This window comes from Lactuca sativa, chromosome 4, assembly GCF_002870075.4.
Source record: "Lactuca sativa cultivar Salinas chromosome 4, Lsat_Salinas_v11, whole genome shotgun sequence".
Classification (NCBI taxonomy): domain Eukaryota; kingdom Viridiplantae; phylum Streptophyta; class Magnoliopsida; order Asterales; family Asteraceae; genus Lactuca; species Lactuca sativa.
Window position 1 is genome coordinate 174,786,913 of NC_056626.2, and position 14,638 is coordinate 174,801,550.

The following is a 14,638-nucleotide window of genomic DNA, read 5'->3' on the forward strand; positions in this document are numbered from 1 at the left end:
AAATGTGCTAAAGATAACCCTAACCCCAAATATGAAGAGATTTAGCTAAAGATAAGCCAAGGTAATGACTTGTTACTTTCAAAATGATGCCAATATGAAGTAGAGTCAGATCCACAAGCTCCTTTTTGCTCCAAGCTTCTTATACTTCACACCTTCTTCGCACAAAGCACAAAAATCACTCTTTAAACCTCACAATCACTCAAGAACAAGGTTAATATTAATTAGGGTTTCTCTTAGCCGTCAGGGGGTGGTAAAGGACTGGAGGAAGGGACATAAGGTCCTTTAAATATGGTGCAAACCCTAAAAATTAGGGTTTCATCTCCCAGCTCCTACTTGTCGAGTCTGGGTCCTCCGACTTGTCAAGTAGATCCAATAATCCACGCGGGCTACCCGCGTCTACACGACGAGTTGGGGTCAACCGACTCATCTAGTAGGTCCACAAATATGTATATAATTCTTTTAAACTTGTACCTGGGAGTGGGGGTGCTACAATTCTCCCCTAGTTAAACTAGACTTCGTCCTCGAAGTCTACTGCGGTGAACAATCCTGGATAGTGCTCCCACATCTCTGCCTCCGGCTCCCACGTCCACTCGGATCCCCTCATGTGCTCCCACTGTACCTTTACCAAAGGTATTTCCTTGTTCCGTAGTGCCACACCCCCAAACCGAAATGGCGGAAACGTTCGGGGGTGGAGGACGTCATGTGTAGCATCACAACAATTGCATCATAGTAATCAAAGTAAACACAACCATTACATTGAATATATAAAAGGTATTTACATCTGTTTGATTCATATTTATATACATAAAAAGTAGCAAAATATAAAGACGTGACTTTATACGTTCCGTCTTCTCAAAAGTCTGTTGGAGTACCTGTCTACTGATTTCGTGAGAATACAAGCGATTTTTGAAAGAGTATCAGCATTAAGTTGGTGAGTTCATAAGCATGTTTTTGAAATCAAAACATGTTAATGAATCAGTGAAAATGTTTGTATGTTTCCAAGAAAATTCAATATTTTCTAACAGATGAGTTCGTTACAGTGTTCCATAATGTATTAGTTCGTATACCTGGTTACCACCAAATGTATTGTATAATGTTATTTTGAACGAAAACCTTTTTGTATGAAAACCCTGGCTAATCACCAGTATGTGTAGAATGTGTTGTTTGAAAACCCTAGATAACTCCAATATGTATAGTAGTTTTATTAATTAAAATAAAACCGTGAGTTGAAATCCCTAGAATCCTCCAGTTGTATTATGAAGTAGTTCTATTAATGAAAATAAAACTAATGAAGAATGAAATCCCGTAAACAAAAAGGTTAGTTTATACTATTGTGAGTCATATAACCATGCTTGATATGACCTAGTGACCTTTACGATGTTCTTCAAGTGTCGGATATATGACATTTGTCACCTCAGGCATGTCTGCCTAACTGTAGCTATCAGTTCAGGTGTGGGATTGTCAGTCCCGAATAGATTTATTCACAAATCTCATGCTCCCTCTCCAGGAGACTCTGGTTATACTATGATAGGATTTAGTTCAGTACTCCAAAGGGTACAAATTGAAGTAGTGTCTCACAATCCTGTATTAACTAGTTTACGTGTAGATCTGTATTGTTTTGTTGTATTTGAATCTGTTTGTATACTGTGTAGAGTAATAATTATACTTAAAGAATTATTTAGTAAAGTATTCTTATTACCTAAGAAATATCATAAACTAACTCTGTCATAGTTTATATGTTTATCAATGTATAAGCTCTGAATTTGTAAAGCTATATATTGAAACCCCAAACTATACCTATTATAGTTTGCATGAATGTTATGTATTTGGTTCATGTATTGATTTGAAAAATATGCAATTTTGGCAGTAAGTTGAAAATGTCCCTTATGTTCAGCATGTTACAAAAGGGATCAAATGTCCAAATATTTTATAAAAATGTGGAAACCGTATAGTTGTAACAATTGCTTCAATTTTAGGCGTGTTGAAATCCTTTTGTTAAATTCACAAAATTTTTTGTGTTTGGCTTGTATTCCACCCCCCCCCCCTCCTTGAAAATGTTAAAATAGTAAAAGCATAGGGGTATGAACTCACTGTTAGTTGCGTGAAAGTGTTGGACAATGAAACTGGGAATGAAGACCCTCGGTTGATGTACGCGACACTTAACGGGATCCTAATAACAATTAAATACATATATGCATTTTATTAGCAAAGCCATTAATTATAGTGTTGAAAAAACACTTGCTTTTGGTTAAGGAATGTTACCAGGACTCGATTGAATCGGAAAAAGCGGGTTTTCAGCTAAGTTCATGGCTTAGGGATGATTGTGGTCGTGAGCAGTTTACTACCTTAGAAGGGTTTACGGCCTTTGAAGGTTTGAAGAGTTCACGGCCTATTCTTGATGAAATATGAAGATTTGAAGGGTTCACGACCATGAAATCAAGAACAATGATACTGGATTCGATGAAAAACGCGTTTTAGATGCTCCACAACAACACCCAAAGGTGATTCTTGATGATTTTCGGAAGAAAATAGGGTACTTGTGTGTTTGCAGTTGAGAGGTTAGAGAGAGAATGAGGGAGTTTTCGGCCAGAAAAGTGTAAATGAGGGGTAGGAGCACATATATATATATATATATATATATATATATATATATATATATATATATATATATATATATATATATATATATAGGGGGTTTCATGGTCGGTGGTGGGGCCACCAGCCATGAACGGGTTTACGGCCGTGATCGGGTTCACGGCCGTGAACACTAGTCAGACCGATTTTCGATGATTTTCGAAGTAACTCGGGTTTTCGTGCAATGTTGGTTCCGACTCATAAAAGAAAATTCAATTATATAACTTAAATGATATTCCAAACCATAGGAATTTGACAGAACTAAATAAAATTCAAAAATTTATTTAACGGAATCGGGCTAATGTTAACGGAAAAAGGTTCAGGTTGTCACACGTAGAACTTTCACCTTCCTCTCAAGAACAGCCACCGACCTCTCCACGTAATTCAGGCGTTCATCGGCCTGAATATCATCTAATGACACTATTGCATCCTCGTCCAAAATGCACTTCCGCAACTGTGCAACATGGAAAGTGTTGTGGATCTAACTAAGCTCGTCAGGGAGATCTAATATATACGCCACCTTGCCAACTCTGGCAGCGATCCTGAATGGTCCGATATATCAGGGACCCAATTCCCCCCCCCCACCTCCCCCCTCCTGAGGCGGATCACACCCTTCCAGGGTGAGACCTTCTGGAGTACCATGTCACCCACCTGGAACTCCAGCTCAGATCGACATCTGTCAGCGTAACTAATCATGAATTGAGTTGTTTGATGAATATTATATAAATCGATTTCTGTTTCGTTATAAATTGTTACATTTAGATTAGATGTGTATATAATCATCGAAAAATGTTTGCAGGGGGCTGGGGAAGCAAGCGGAGTTGTGTACAAATCGAAGAAAATGTAAGAGTTGGAGGAGGGTAGATATAGGATTCGTGGGAATATGGGAGATCAATGATCGGACGTTTAAAGTTCATGATCCTATGTACTACATCGGATAGCTAGCTTCTTTGCATGAGATTAGAATAGATGTTTCAAGACTCATTAAGGCAAACTCCATTTTATTATATAAATTGTGTGTTATTTACGTTAAGTAGTTTAATCAATGAAAGTGTTTTCTTATCATTTTGTTGAAATTTGGTATATGATTTGATAGGTAATTTGGATAATTATCAAATATTTAAGAGTAGATTACATGAATGGTCCTTATGGTTTGGGTAATTTGCACGTTCGGTATTTAGCTAATTTTTTTAACTTAGAAAGTCCTTACTGCTTGTTTTTGTTGCGCGTTTGGTCTCCGTCTTACCTAAAAAAATTATTTTGTCTTTGATTTTTTAATTTATCTAAATAAGCACACCTCAACCTCACTTCCACATCACCTTACCTTATCTTACATACCCCACACTATTTAAATAAATTAAAAATCAATGTCAAAATAGTCTTTTTAGGTAAACATGGACCAAGTGTGCAACAAAATCAAACTGTACAGATCTTCTGAGTTAAAAAAATAAGTTATAAACCACACGTCCAAATTACCCCAAACCATAAGGACCATTCGTTTAATTTATAGACGACAACTAGACCTGGCAAAACATGACAAGACATGAAAACCCGACATGAAATTAGCGGGTTAAGGTCAGAGATTTCGATACATTTATGTAAACGGGTTGACACGACACGACACGATAGTTAAACAGGTAGGATTAGGGTCAAGACTTTCAATTCGAAGATGACTCGAATATGACCCGTTTAATTATATATTATTTATTATAAATTTCATATTTTTATAAATATATTATATGTTATAGACTTATAGTGGGCCAAACTCAATAATTAGAAGTAATATTTAAATTTTCAAAGTTACTTAAGTTTAGTCATCCTCACCACCTATCCTTTGCTCCCCAACTTTAACTCTTTTCATTTTTACTTATAAACTTACTATAAATTTTGTCATTACATCTTACAACTCCAGTGTTTCACTTTTTCTTTTTGCCTCCACAACTTCTACTTTCCAACCTTTAAAATATTTCTATCCAACATGATACAACATATTTATAAGGTCTAAACTTTAACCCAAAACCCAAAACGAAACCGACACGAAAATAAACGAGTTGACACAGAACGATACGATAATTAAACGGGTCAGGATATGGTCATGTCCTTTCAACCCGTTTAATGTCTTGACACGACACGAACCCGACACGATACTAACGACAACCAGATCTAACGACAACCAATGTCAACAATGGCCGTCACACGCGTAGTGCTCTGCACAGTACATGGTGATATATTATACTGGTGATGGGTTGATAACTACCGGTATGGAATGTGGATTTGAAGATGAACTGAATCAATTTAAAACCAATGTAGCCTTTTATTTATTTTTTTTCTTTTTATACTGAAAATTTGAAACCAATTTACAACATGTCTTTTATTTTTTTTTTATATTGAAAATGTAGCCTATCCCTTTGCTCCCCCAAATACACATGTCATAATCTAACCATAAGTACATATCACTATATTTTTATTATATAAAATATTTTATGATTAAAAAGAAAAATAAAATAAAAAGATCAATGACGATACTAAAAAAAGTATTATAACTTGGTTTTAATTGTTGTTGTGTATTAATTTTTTAATTTTAATAAGATTTTTAACTTTATTAGTTTTGTATTTATTAAGACTTTTTATTTATTTATTAAATTATATTATTTTAAGTTAACTTTATAAAAAATATTAAAATAAATTAAATGAAATGTAACCATTTTTTGAATTTTGAAAAAACAAAAAGGAGAGAACCAATGGTCTCCTCCAGGTGGCAAAGTAAAAATGAGGAGTAATGGATGAAAAACCCCTCCACCATTGAGTTATATTATGTTCTAGATTTTTTATATAATAAAAATTAGAACGGAAAAAAATCATTGTCTTCAACAGTTTAATTATTTAGTTCGAATTTTTATTTTAATATTTTCGTGGTCCATTTGATATAATATAATCGACACTGTACGTATATTGTATATTGTTAACATTTGTAAATCACATTGTATATATGAATTACAAAAAAGTTGCATGCACATTAAAGTTATGATTTTTATTTGTCCCTTACATAATCTTTTTTTTTTTTTTTTTTTTTTTTTTTTTTTTTTTTTTTTGACGAACGAGCTATCCAATGCAACGTACAAAGTAACTTAAATACTAGTTCTATTAAACATATATTTATCAAAAGGATACACTTTCCTCCCCCTAATTATATATATTTGATAATTGATAATGCATACAGCTGTCGCCTGGAGTTTTCGAAAATTATATAACTGCAAAACTAAACGTGTTGTGTCAAATAAGACAGGCCATAATATTATAACGCTTTATAAAACACACCATGGGTTTCACGTTCCTTATCCTCATTTGGTTCATAAGAGTTTGGTAGCTTATGATTTTATATATAATTTTGGTTCATATACCGGCTAAAGAATATTTATTTATCAAAAAATAACATTTTGTATGGAATTCTATTACAGCATAATTAGTTAAACCAAAAAAAATGTTAGAAAGATAGGATACCAATTTGAATTTGAATTTTAGTTATCGTGTATGCTAATTTTCTTTGTTTACTATTTCGACGCTATCTTGTTTTGATTTCACAAAACTCAGTTAAAGATGATCAATCAAATAAGTTTCAAATTTAGGCAGAAATCCAAAGCATAAATTACTTACAATATAAATGATTGTTTTTCAATCATGAGATTTGACAAGAAAAAAGCTTTTCGGAAATTATTAACGATTATATGGAAATTATAAACGTTTATGGAACTAGTCTTGAAGCAATCGGCTGAAGCCACTTGGAAGCACCTTCTTGACAGCAACATTTGGCACTGGAATCTTGCCAGCAGCAAATACGACTACGGAAGCCATCTATTTTTCAGCGGGAAACATGGTATGGTACTAATTATTTTTTTCTCAAAATGTGTGCTTACGAAGATATAAACATATAACTTTTATTACCGTAAGAATAATACTTTTTACCAAGTTATTTGGCTACCAATAACTTTAATCGGTACAAATTAATAATGATATATACCAATAACAAACTAAAATATTTGTTTAAGTAATATTTTAATTTACAAACTATTTTGTTTAAGTAATTTAGTATAAGGTATGTTTTTAACCTAGTAATCCACGTATTTGTTTGGTCGTTGTGTTAAAATCATAAACATGCTTGAAATATACGATTTAGTTTATATATATATATATATATATATATATATATATATATATATATATATATATATATATATATATATATGTGTGTGTGTGTGTGTATGTGGAATTAGTCGGTACCGTAAAACCATGGTATTAAAAAAATTATATCGTTTTCGTACCATGATTATGCATTTGGTACGGTATTATCAACTAAAAATGTTTGCTAACAATTATATTGGTTTCAGTTGGTAACATACTGCTCTAGAACTTGTTCTTATGATCAACAGGGCCACCAAGAAGGGATCTTCTCCCTTAGACCCCACAAGGGGTGCTACCCCGGATCCTTGTCTTTTGTCATGCTGGTCAAACTAGTGTCGTACGTAAATGTACACTCTGTACCTTCTAAATTGTATTAGATTATAGTTGTGATCACTATTGACACTTTGTTTATTCAGTTAGACCAAATAGACAATGGCACTAAAATCAACAACAATCATCATTTATTTTAGTTTAACCCATGAATTCACACAATACTAAAGTAGACAAACCAAAACTTGTACGTAAACAAAAATTTCAAATTGATTGAATTTTCATGTTAGTATCTTGCATATTCCAAATATTCAAGAATAAAGGTGTTCTAAAGACTGAACTCTTCAACCCGTTTAAACACCTGAAGATAAGATACATACAAATTTGTATACTCGGCTAGTAAATAAAACTTAACACAGTTATAGACTCGTGTGTCCCAATCCTCTCATGACCGTATAAAGGCCAAGTCCCCAACCATTTGAACTATAGCTAAACTTCACAATCACATATGTAATTTCTGTACATCATGTACATGCAACATTCTTTTAAAAGACATTATTAAAAAGATAAACTTCAAGCGTAAACACTACAGTACCGAACACAAAATTGGGATGATTTCCAAATGTGTTCCAATATATTATAGGGGAATTAGATATCTCCCCATTACAAAATTAAATGGACTTTAATCTTGTAACGTCCCGAATTTCAAAGGCAGATTTTTCATTTTTATTTATTTAAAATCTAAGTCTTACAAAATATTACAATTTATATAAAAGTGTATTTTAGCGGAAGTCTATAAAACTTTATTGATGCTTCGATGCTGATACAGTCATGCATAAGCCTTTCCACGATCTGATGAGCAACCTGTAAAGTGGTTATTCAACAACTATAAGCAGAGGCTTAGTGAATTCCCACAAAATATTTCATACCACAGCACACATACAATGCATACACACAATGGACTTCAACATATAGATGGTCCACCCCTCGGCCTTTAGCATATAGCTAGTTCGCCCATTTTGCCTACAGCATATAGTTGGTCTACACTTTGGCCTTTAATATGAAGTTAGTTCGCCCGAATCTGTTGGCCTTTTGTAACGTCTGGTTCCTGATATGTATTTTAAATTAAAAGTTTCATTTTTGCAAAGGGACTCGACAAGTCGGAGGCCTCAGACTCGTCGAGTAGGAACGAAGGATTGGACGCAGAATTGAAGCCTACTCGACGAGTCAAGAGGCCTCGACTCGATGAGTAGGGCTGCCAGAGTGAAACCCTAATTTTCAGGGTTTACACCCTATTTAAACACCTTAACTGGCCTCAACTACAGCCTCCATCACCTCTAAGCCTTATTCACAAAACCCTAATCCATTTTGAGTGTTCTTGAGCCTTTGTTGTCTGTTCTTGGTGATTTGAAGCTTTAGAAGGAAGATGAAAGCTTAGGGATTCAAGAGGAGGCGAGTAGATCCAAAGTTTGTGCTGCATTTCCAACTCATTTGAGGTATAAATTTTATACCTTGTCTATTCATTTATTAGATCCCTTCATGGAGTATTTTAGGGCTTTAAGGAACCATTTTTGGATCCATTCATGGATGCAAGCATGTTTGGGGCTAAGACTTCAGATCCAGAGCCTTTGAGGGTCTCCATGGCATAAAGGTGCCAACTTAATGGCCATGGGAGTCTCATGCATCATATGAACCACTTTTTAGGGCTATTTGAGCTAAATAGCCCATGCATGAACATAAAGTTTGTAACTTTACGTGTTATATAGACCCTAGGATGCTAAATCTTTGTTTTGGATGCATTAAGCCCGATTAAAATCGACTGTATGGTATTAGACTTTGGGGGACTCGACGAGTCATTCATAAGACTCGGCGAGTTGGGTTCTGTTACCGAACAAACCTGTTGAGTTTGGAAGAGGACTCGTCTAGTTGGACGTGTTTATATATGTAAGGATCAAAGAACTTGACGAGTCCAAGGATGAACTCGGCGAGTTGAGAGAAAAATGTCCCAACTGATATGAAGATGAACTCGACGAGTTCAAGGATGAACTCGGCCAATTGTTAGTGAAATACCTCGATTATGTATGAAGGAGAACTCGACGAGTCCAAGGAAGCACTCAACGAGTTCAAACGGAAAGTCCCAAATCTGTCATGAGGAGAAGCTCGACGAGTTAAAGGGTAACTCGATGAGTTAGATCGCGAATTCAAGATTCTCTGAATCATAAGACTCGACGAGTTGACAGACCAACTCGGCGAGTTAAGTCAACTAGAATGTTGACTTGGACCAGAAGGTTGACTTTGACCAGAGTGTTGACCTTTGACTTGACCATTGACCAGAATCGACTCTTAAAGGGGTTATAAGTTTGAAAGATTAATTAAAAGAGATGTTATGTGTAGGAGTTTGAGGAGAGTTGATCCCAACACCGAGAACAGTTCAGCTACTTCATGACATTGAGGTGAGTTTGTTGGATTAGTGTCTAAGCTCGTAACTATATTTGGTAAGTACTTGACCCAGTTGTGCATGGTCTTTTTGGATTGCCTTCACTATAGCAACTTGACAGGGTAATTTATATATATATATATATATATATATATATATATATATATATATATATATATATATATATATATATATATAGAGAGAGAGAGAGAGAGAAGATATTATGATTTATTAATATATTATAAAAATAATATATTAAAAGAGAAATCATATTATTTGAGTAATATTGGTCATAAATTAATTAGGAATTAATTTGGTGACTAAAATAGATTAATTAAATAAAGGGGCATAAACTGTCAAATGTGTGATAGTTGAGTTTTGGGCTGGGAAACCTAATGGACTAAGGGGAAATGAAATTATGATGAAGGATCATCATATTTTCGTCCAAGGCCCTATTCCAGAAGGTTCCATGGGCTGCTTGGTAATTAAGTTGTCCATTAGGGTTTTAGCAGAAACCCTAGCAGCTCACAGTATAAATAGGACCTTGGGCTATGAAAATCGGCTACACTTGATCCCAGGAGAAACCATAGGGCCGATTTTAGCATCCTCTCTTCTCTCTCATAATTGCCTTCTTGCTAGTTGGTGTTTGTAAGCCATTAGAGGAGTTACACTTGTGACTCTAAGCTCCAAGACAAGAAGGAATCAAGCAATCAACAAAGGTAATCATCTAGATCAGATTTGTTATGTTAAATTTCGAATTCATACTACTAGATCTAGGGTTTGCAAGTCTTGGATTCATTGCATGTACAATAGAGAAGCCTAAATCCAAGCATTAGGGTTTACATGAGCACATAGGATGTTTATTTGTGTAAAACCCATCAGTGGTATCAGATCCTTGCTTGGCTTCTGTTGTATGTGATGCAATGCTTGTTTATCTGCTGAAAATCATTTTTCTGGCCTCTGCCCGACCTGACTCGGCGAGTTCATGTAGTGACTCGGCGAGTCTGGGAGTCGGGCAGAGGATATTTCAAAATTTTATTCTATTTTTGCTTAAGGATAATTGCCTAAATCGTTTTTAACTTATAAAATCCGAATTTTATTGTTTATTTATGATTATCCTTGCCAAAAAAAAAAGATAATTTCTAATTATTTGAATAATATTTTCCTTATAAGATAAAAGATGATTATTTAAATTTTTTGGTAAATTATCTTGCAAATCAAATGGGTTAGGTCAAATATAGATAATCATTAAATTAATTGTTTAATTTAAATTATTTGCTATTTGATCCTTTGTGTTTTGAAAAGTTCAAAACTTGTCCTCGAGTTTTTAAATTTAAATTTTTGCCTTAAAAGTTTAATTTAAATTATTTAAATTTCAAACCCTAGAATTTTACAAGTTTAAAATTCAACGTTATAATATATGATATTACAAGATATATATATATATATATATATATATATATATATATATATATATATATATAAAGTAAAATGCTAGTCTTACCGTTAGTAGGCCTCATTCACGAAGTCAATCTATAAGGGGGGTATAAGGTTATGGACATTTAGTGGGTGTCCACTCTCACCCACCGCTTCCTTGATTGGTGGAGGGTTGTTAGCTGAACTGGTAGGATAGGGCAACCTTTTCTCATTAATAAGTATGATGAATCTATATAAAGTAACTAAACATTTTTACAAAATTCCCAATCTTAGTTACTTTAGGCAAAGTGAATTGATGCAATCCCATGAAATTACACTTTGTACCCTTGCTAAGAAGTTAGTGGAGCGTGTGTGGTTAACCGGCACATTAATTAGTTCTAAGCAAAGGTGGCAAAGGGTGACTCATTGTTTGTCATAGTTTGATGAAGCGTGTGCGATTAACCGGAACATCGAATAAGTGACTGTAACAATGTGGGCATCGTGTACATTTGCATGGTTATTCACACCCTCTTTGTGATCCTCGGCATCCCAGTCACAAACTAGAGGGGCATATCAAGATTTAAATATGTCATTGAAAAGTTCAATGAATCTCAAAGGAATCTAGGAATTTCCAATATATTTAAAACTTAAGCCTTTTTGGTTTTTCATGGTGGAGAATTAGTGAATCATCATTCACTTACCTTCAAATTATTTTCATGTTAGATTACGGCATCCCTTTTCTAATGAGTAAATAATGTTGTTGGATCCTAGCCCTAATTTCTCATTTTGGGTGTTTAATTAGGGATTCATTTCTAATCAATTTTGTTCTTTTCTATTTCAGATGTCAAACTCAAACAACAACAATGCTTCCGTCTCGAACTCCTCCGGCTCGTTCTCACTCATGAATTTGTGTGGGAGAGAGATCTTTGACGGGTCCAATTTCAATGATTGGATTCGTAACATCCGAATGGTCACTCGTTACGAGGACAAAGAGTATGTCCTCGATAAGGAGCTGAAGGAGGTGAATATCAACACTGCTACTCCTGAAGAGATCGTTGCCTTTAAGGCTCATGAGCGTGATGCTACGAAATTCCATTGCTTCATGCTGGCGACCATGACTATTGAACTTCAAAATTCCAACGAGGACTACTATCCCTACGAGATGCACCAAGACTTGGTGGACCGGTAGCACCAAAGTGCGAGGCAAGAAAGGTATGAGATCATCACTTCAATGATCACTGCCAAAATGGGTAATGGAGAGTCTCTTACCGCTCATCTGCAAAAGATGCAGAGATATGTTGATCGCCCGCTGAAGTTGAATGTGAATTTCGATGAAGAGCTGGCAATTGACATTATCCTTCACTCCTTGCCCCCCTGCTACAACCACATGACCTACCACATGAATAAGGAAGAGGTCACCTTGAGCAAGCTTCAAGGATTGCTTAGGACTGCTGAGAGAAATCTCAAGGACAAGTCTGTTGCATCAACTCCCACCCCAACCGCTGCTCCTGTTTTGGACATTGGGCAAGGGAGGGGCAAGAAGAGGAAGGCTCCTTCAAAGAGCCACCATAAGGGAAAATCTCAAGATGGTGCCTCTTCTAGTGGAACCAAAGTTGGTTCTGCAAAGCCCAACTCTAACCCAAAGGAGGCAGAGTGCCACCACTGCCACAAAATAGGGCATTGGAAGAGAAGCTGCCCGGAATATCTGCAAGCCATCAAGTATGGGAAGATCAAGCCATCTTTTATAGGTATTTACACAATTAAATCTAATGATTCATCACATGTTATTTCTTGGGTTCTTGATACAGGATGTGGTTTTCACATATGTTCTGATTTGCAGGGACTAAGAAGAGATAGGGATGTGGAGGGTGGAAGAATAAATCTAATCATGGGGAACAGAAGATCATCTCTTGTCACCAAGATTGGAGTGTATTCTATAGCGCTTAGTAATGGATTAGGTTTAGATTTAAATAATTGTTGCTATTCGCCAGATATGGCAAGAAACATCATTTCATTTCATGATTTGTTTAGACAAGGATTTAGATATTCATTTGATAATGAGAAAGGTTCTATTTATGCTTATCTAAATGGTGTTTTATATTTTGAAGCATTGCCTTGTAATGGAATTTATGACGCTGTTATGGTTGTAGATAACCTAGGAAATGGTGTATTGTGTGTGGATTCTTCCAATAGTATGGATAAATCATGCTTGTGACATTGTCGTCTTGGACATGTTAACAAGAAACGCATAGCCCAACTCCAAAAGGATGGAGTGTTGGAGTCATTCGACCTTAAGGACGATGACGTGTGCGAGTCTTGTTTAATTGGAAAGATGATGTGACAACCGTCAATTTTCAGTCAAGTCAAAGTCAACGAAAGTCAACACGTCAAATCGGTCCGCTCATTTTTCCGTAAGTACTAGAGCTTATGATAAGAAACTCCTAAGCGACTCTTTATTCTAACGAGGGATCCTAAATCAAAAAGTACGTACACCTAGATCTCCTTAACCTTAAACTGAGGTACGTGGCGAGCCAAACCGATAAAACAATGTCGCATACTCATCGGGAGTATGCAAGATCCTTAAACAAGGCGTAACGGGATTTACGGACCTTGCAGTGCGTAGCCGGACACTCAAAAAGGACACCAATGAGACCTCTCTCAATCGTTTTCACTCTATCTCTTCTTATGTCAAATCTCTCTAAGTATGTGAAATCTCTCCCACATATCTCTTTGTATGAGAAATCTCTCCAAGTATGTCAAATCTCTCCCAAATCTCTCTAAGTATGTGAAATCTCTCCCACATATCTCTTTGTATGTGAAATCTCTCTAAGAATGTCAAATCTCTCCCAAATCTCTCTAAGTATGTGAGATCTCTCCCACATATCTCTTTGTATGTGAAATCTCTCCAAGAATGTCAAATCTCTCTAAGTATGTGAAATCTCTCCCACATATCTCTTTGTATGTGAAATCTCTCCAAGAATGTCAAATCTCTCCCAAATCTCTTTAAGTATGTGAAATCTCTCCCACATATCTCCTTGTATGTGAAATCTCTCCCACATATCTCTTTGTATGTGAAATCTCTCCAAGAATGTCAAATCTCTCCCAAATCTCTCTAAGTGTGTGAAATCTCTCCCATATATCTCTTCGTATGTGAAATCTCTCCAAGAATGTCAAATCTCTCCCAAATCTCTCTGAGTATGTGGAATCTCTCTCAAATCTCTCTCGAAATCTCTCCCCAACTTTCTATAATCACTCGGGGCATTCCGACCCCCGAATTTGGCGAAAATAGCCCAAGAACGGAAGTCTACGCGAAAAACGGACTTAAGGAAACGAACCCTCCGAACCGAAAGTACTATTCATGAACCGAACCGAAAGTACTATTCATGAGGGTCCGAACCGAGAGTACTGTTCATGAATCCGAACCGAGGTGTTGACTGATGAGCCGAACCGAGAATACTGTTCATCCGAACCGAACCACGCAAAGAAGGAAGGTCCGAACCGAACCTCGCATAGAAGGGAAAATCCGAACCGAAAGTACTGTTCATTACTGTTCACAACAGTCCCTTCGGTTCTAGCATCACTTCGGACCGAACCCCTGACTTTCGCTTCTGACTCCTCATCGGACCGAGCCTTCGGACGAACCCCGCCTTCGCTCCTTCTTCTGGCTCGCGCCTTCGCTTCCGAGACCAGCACCTCCCCTGA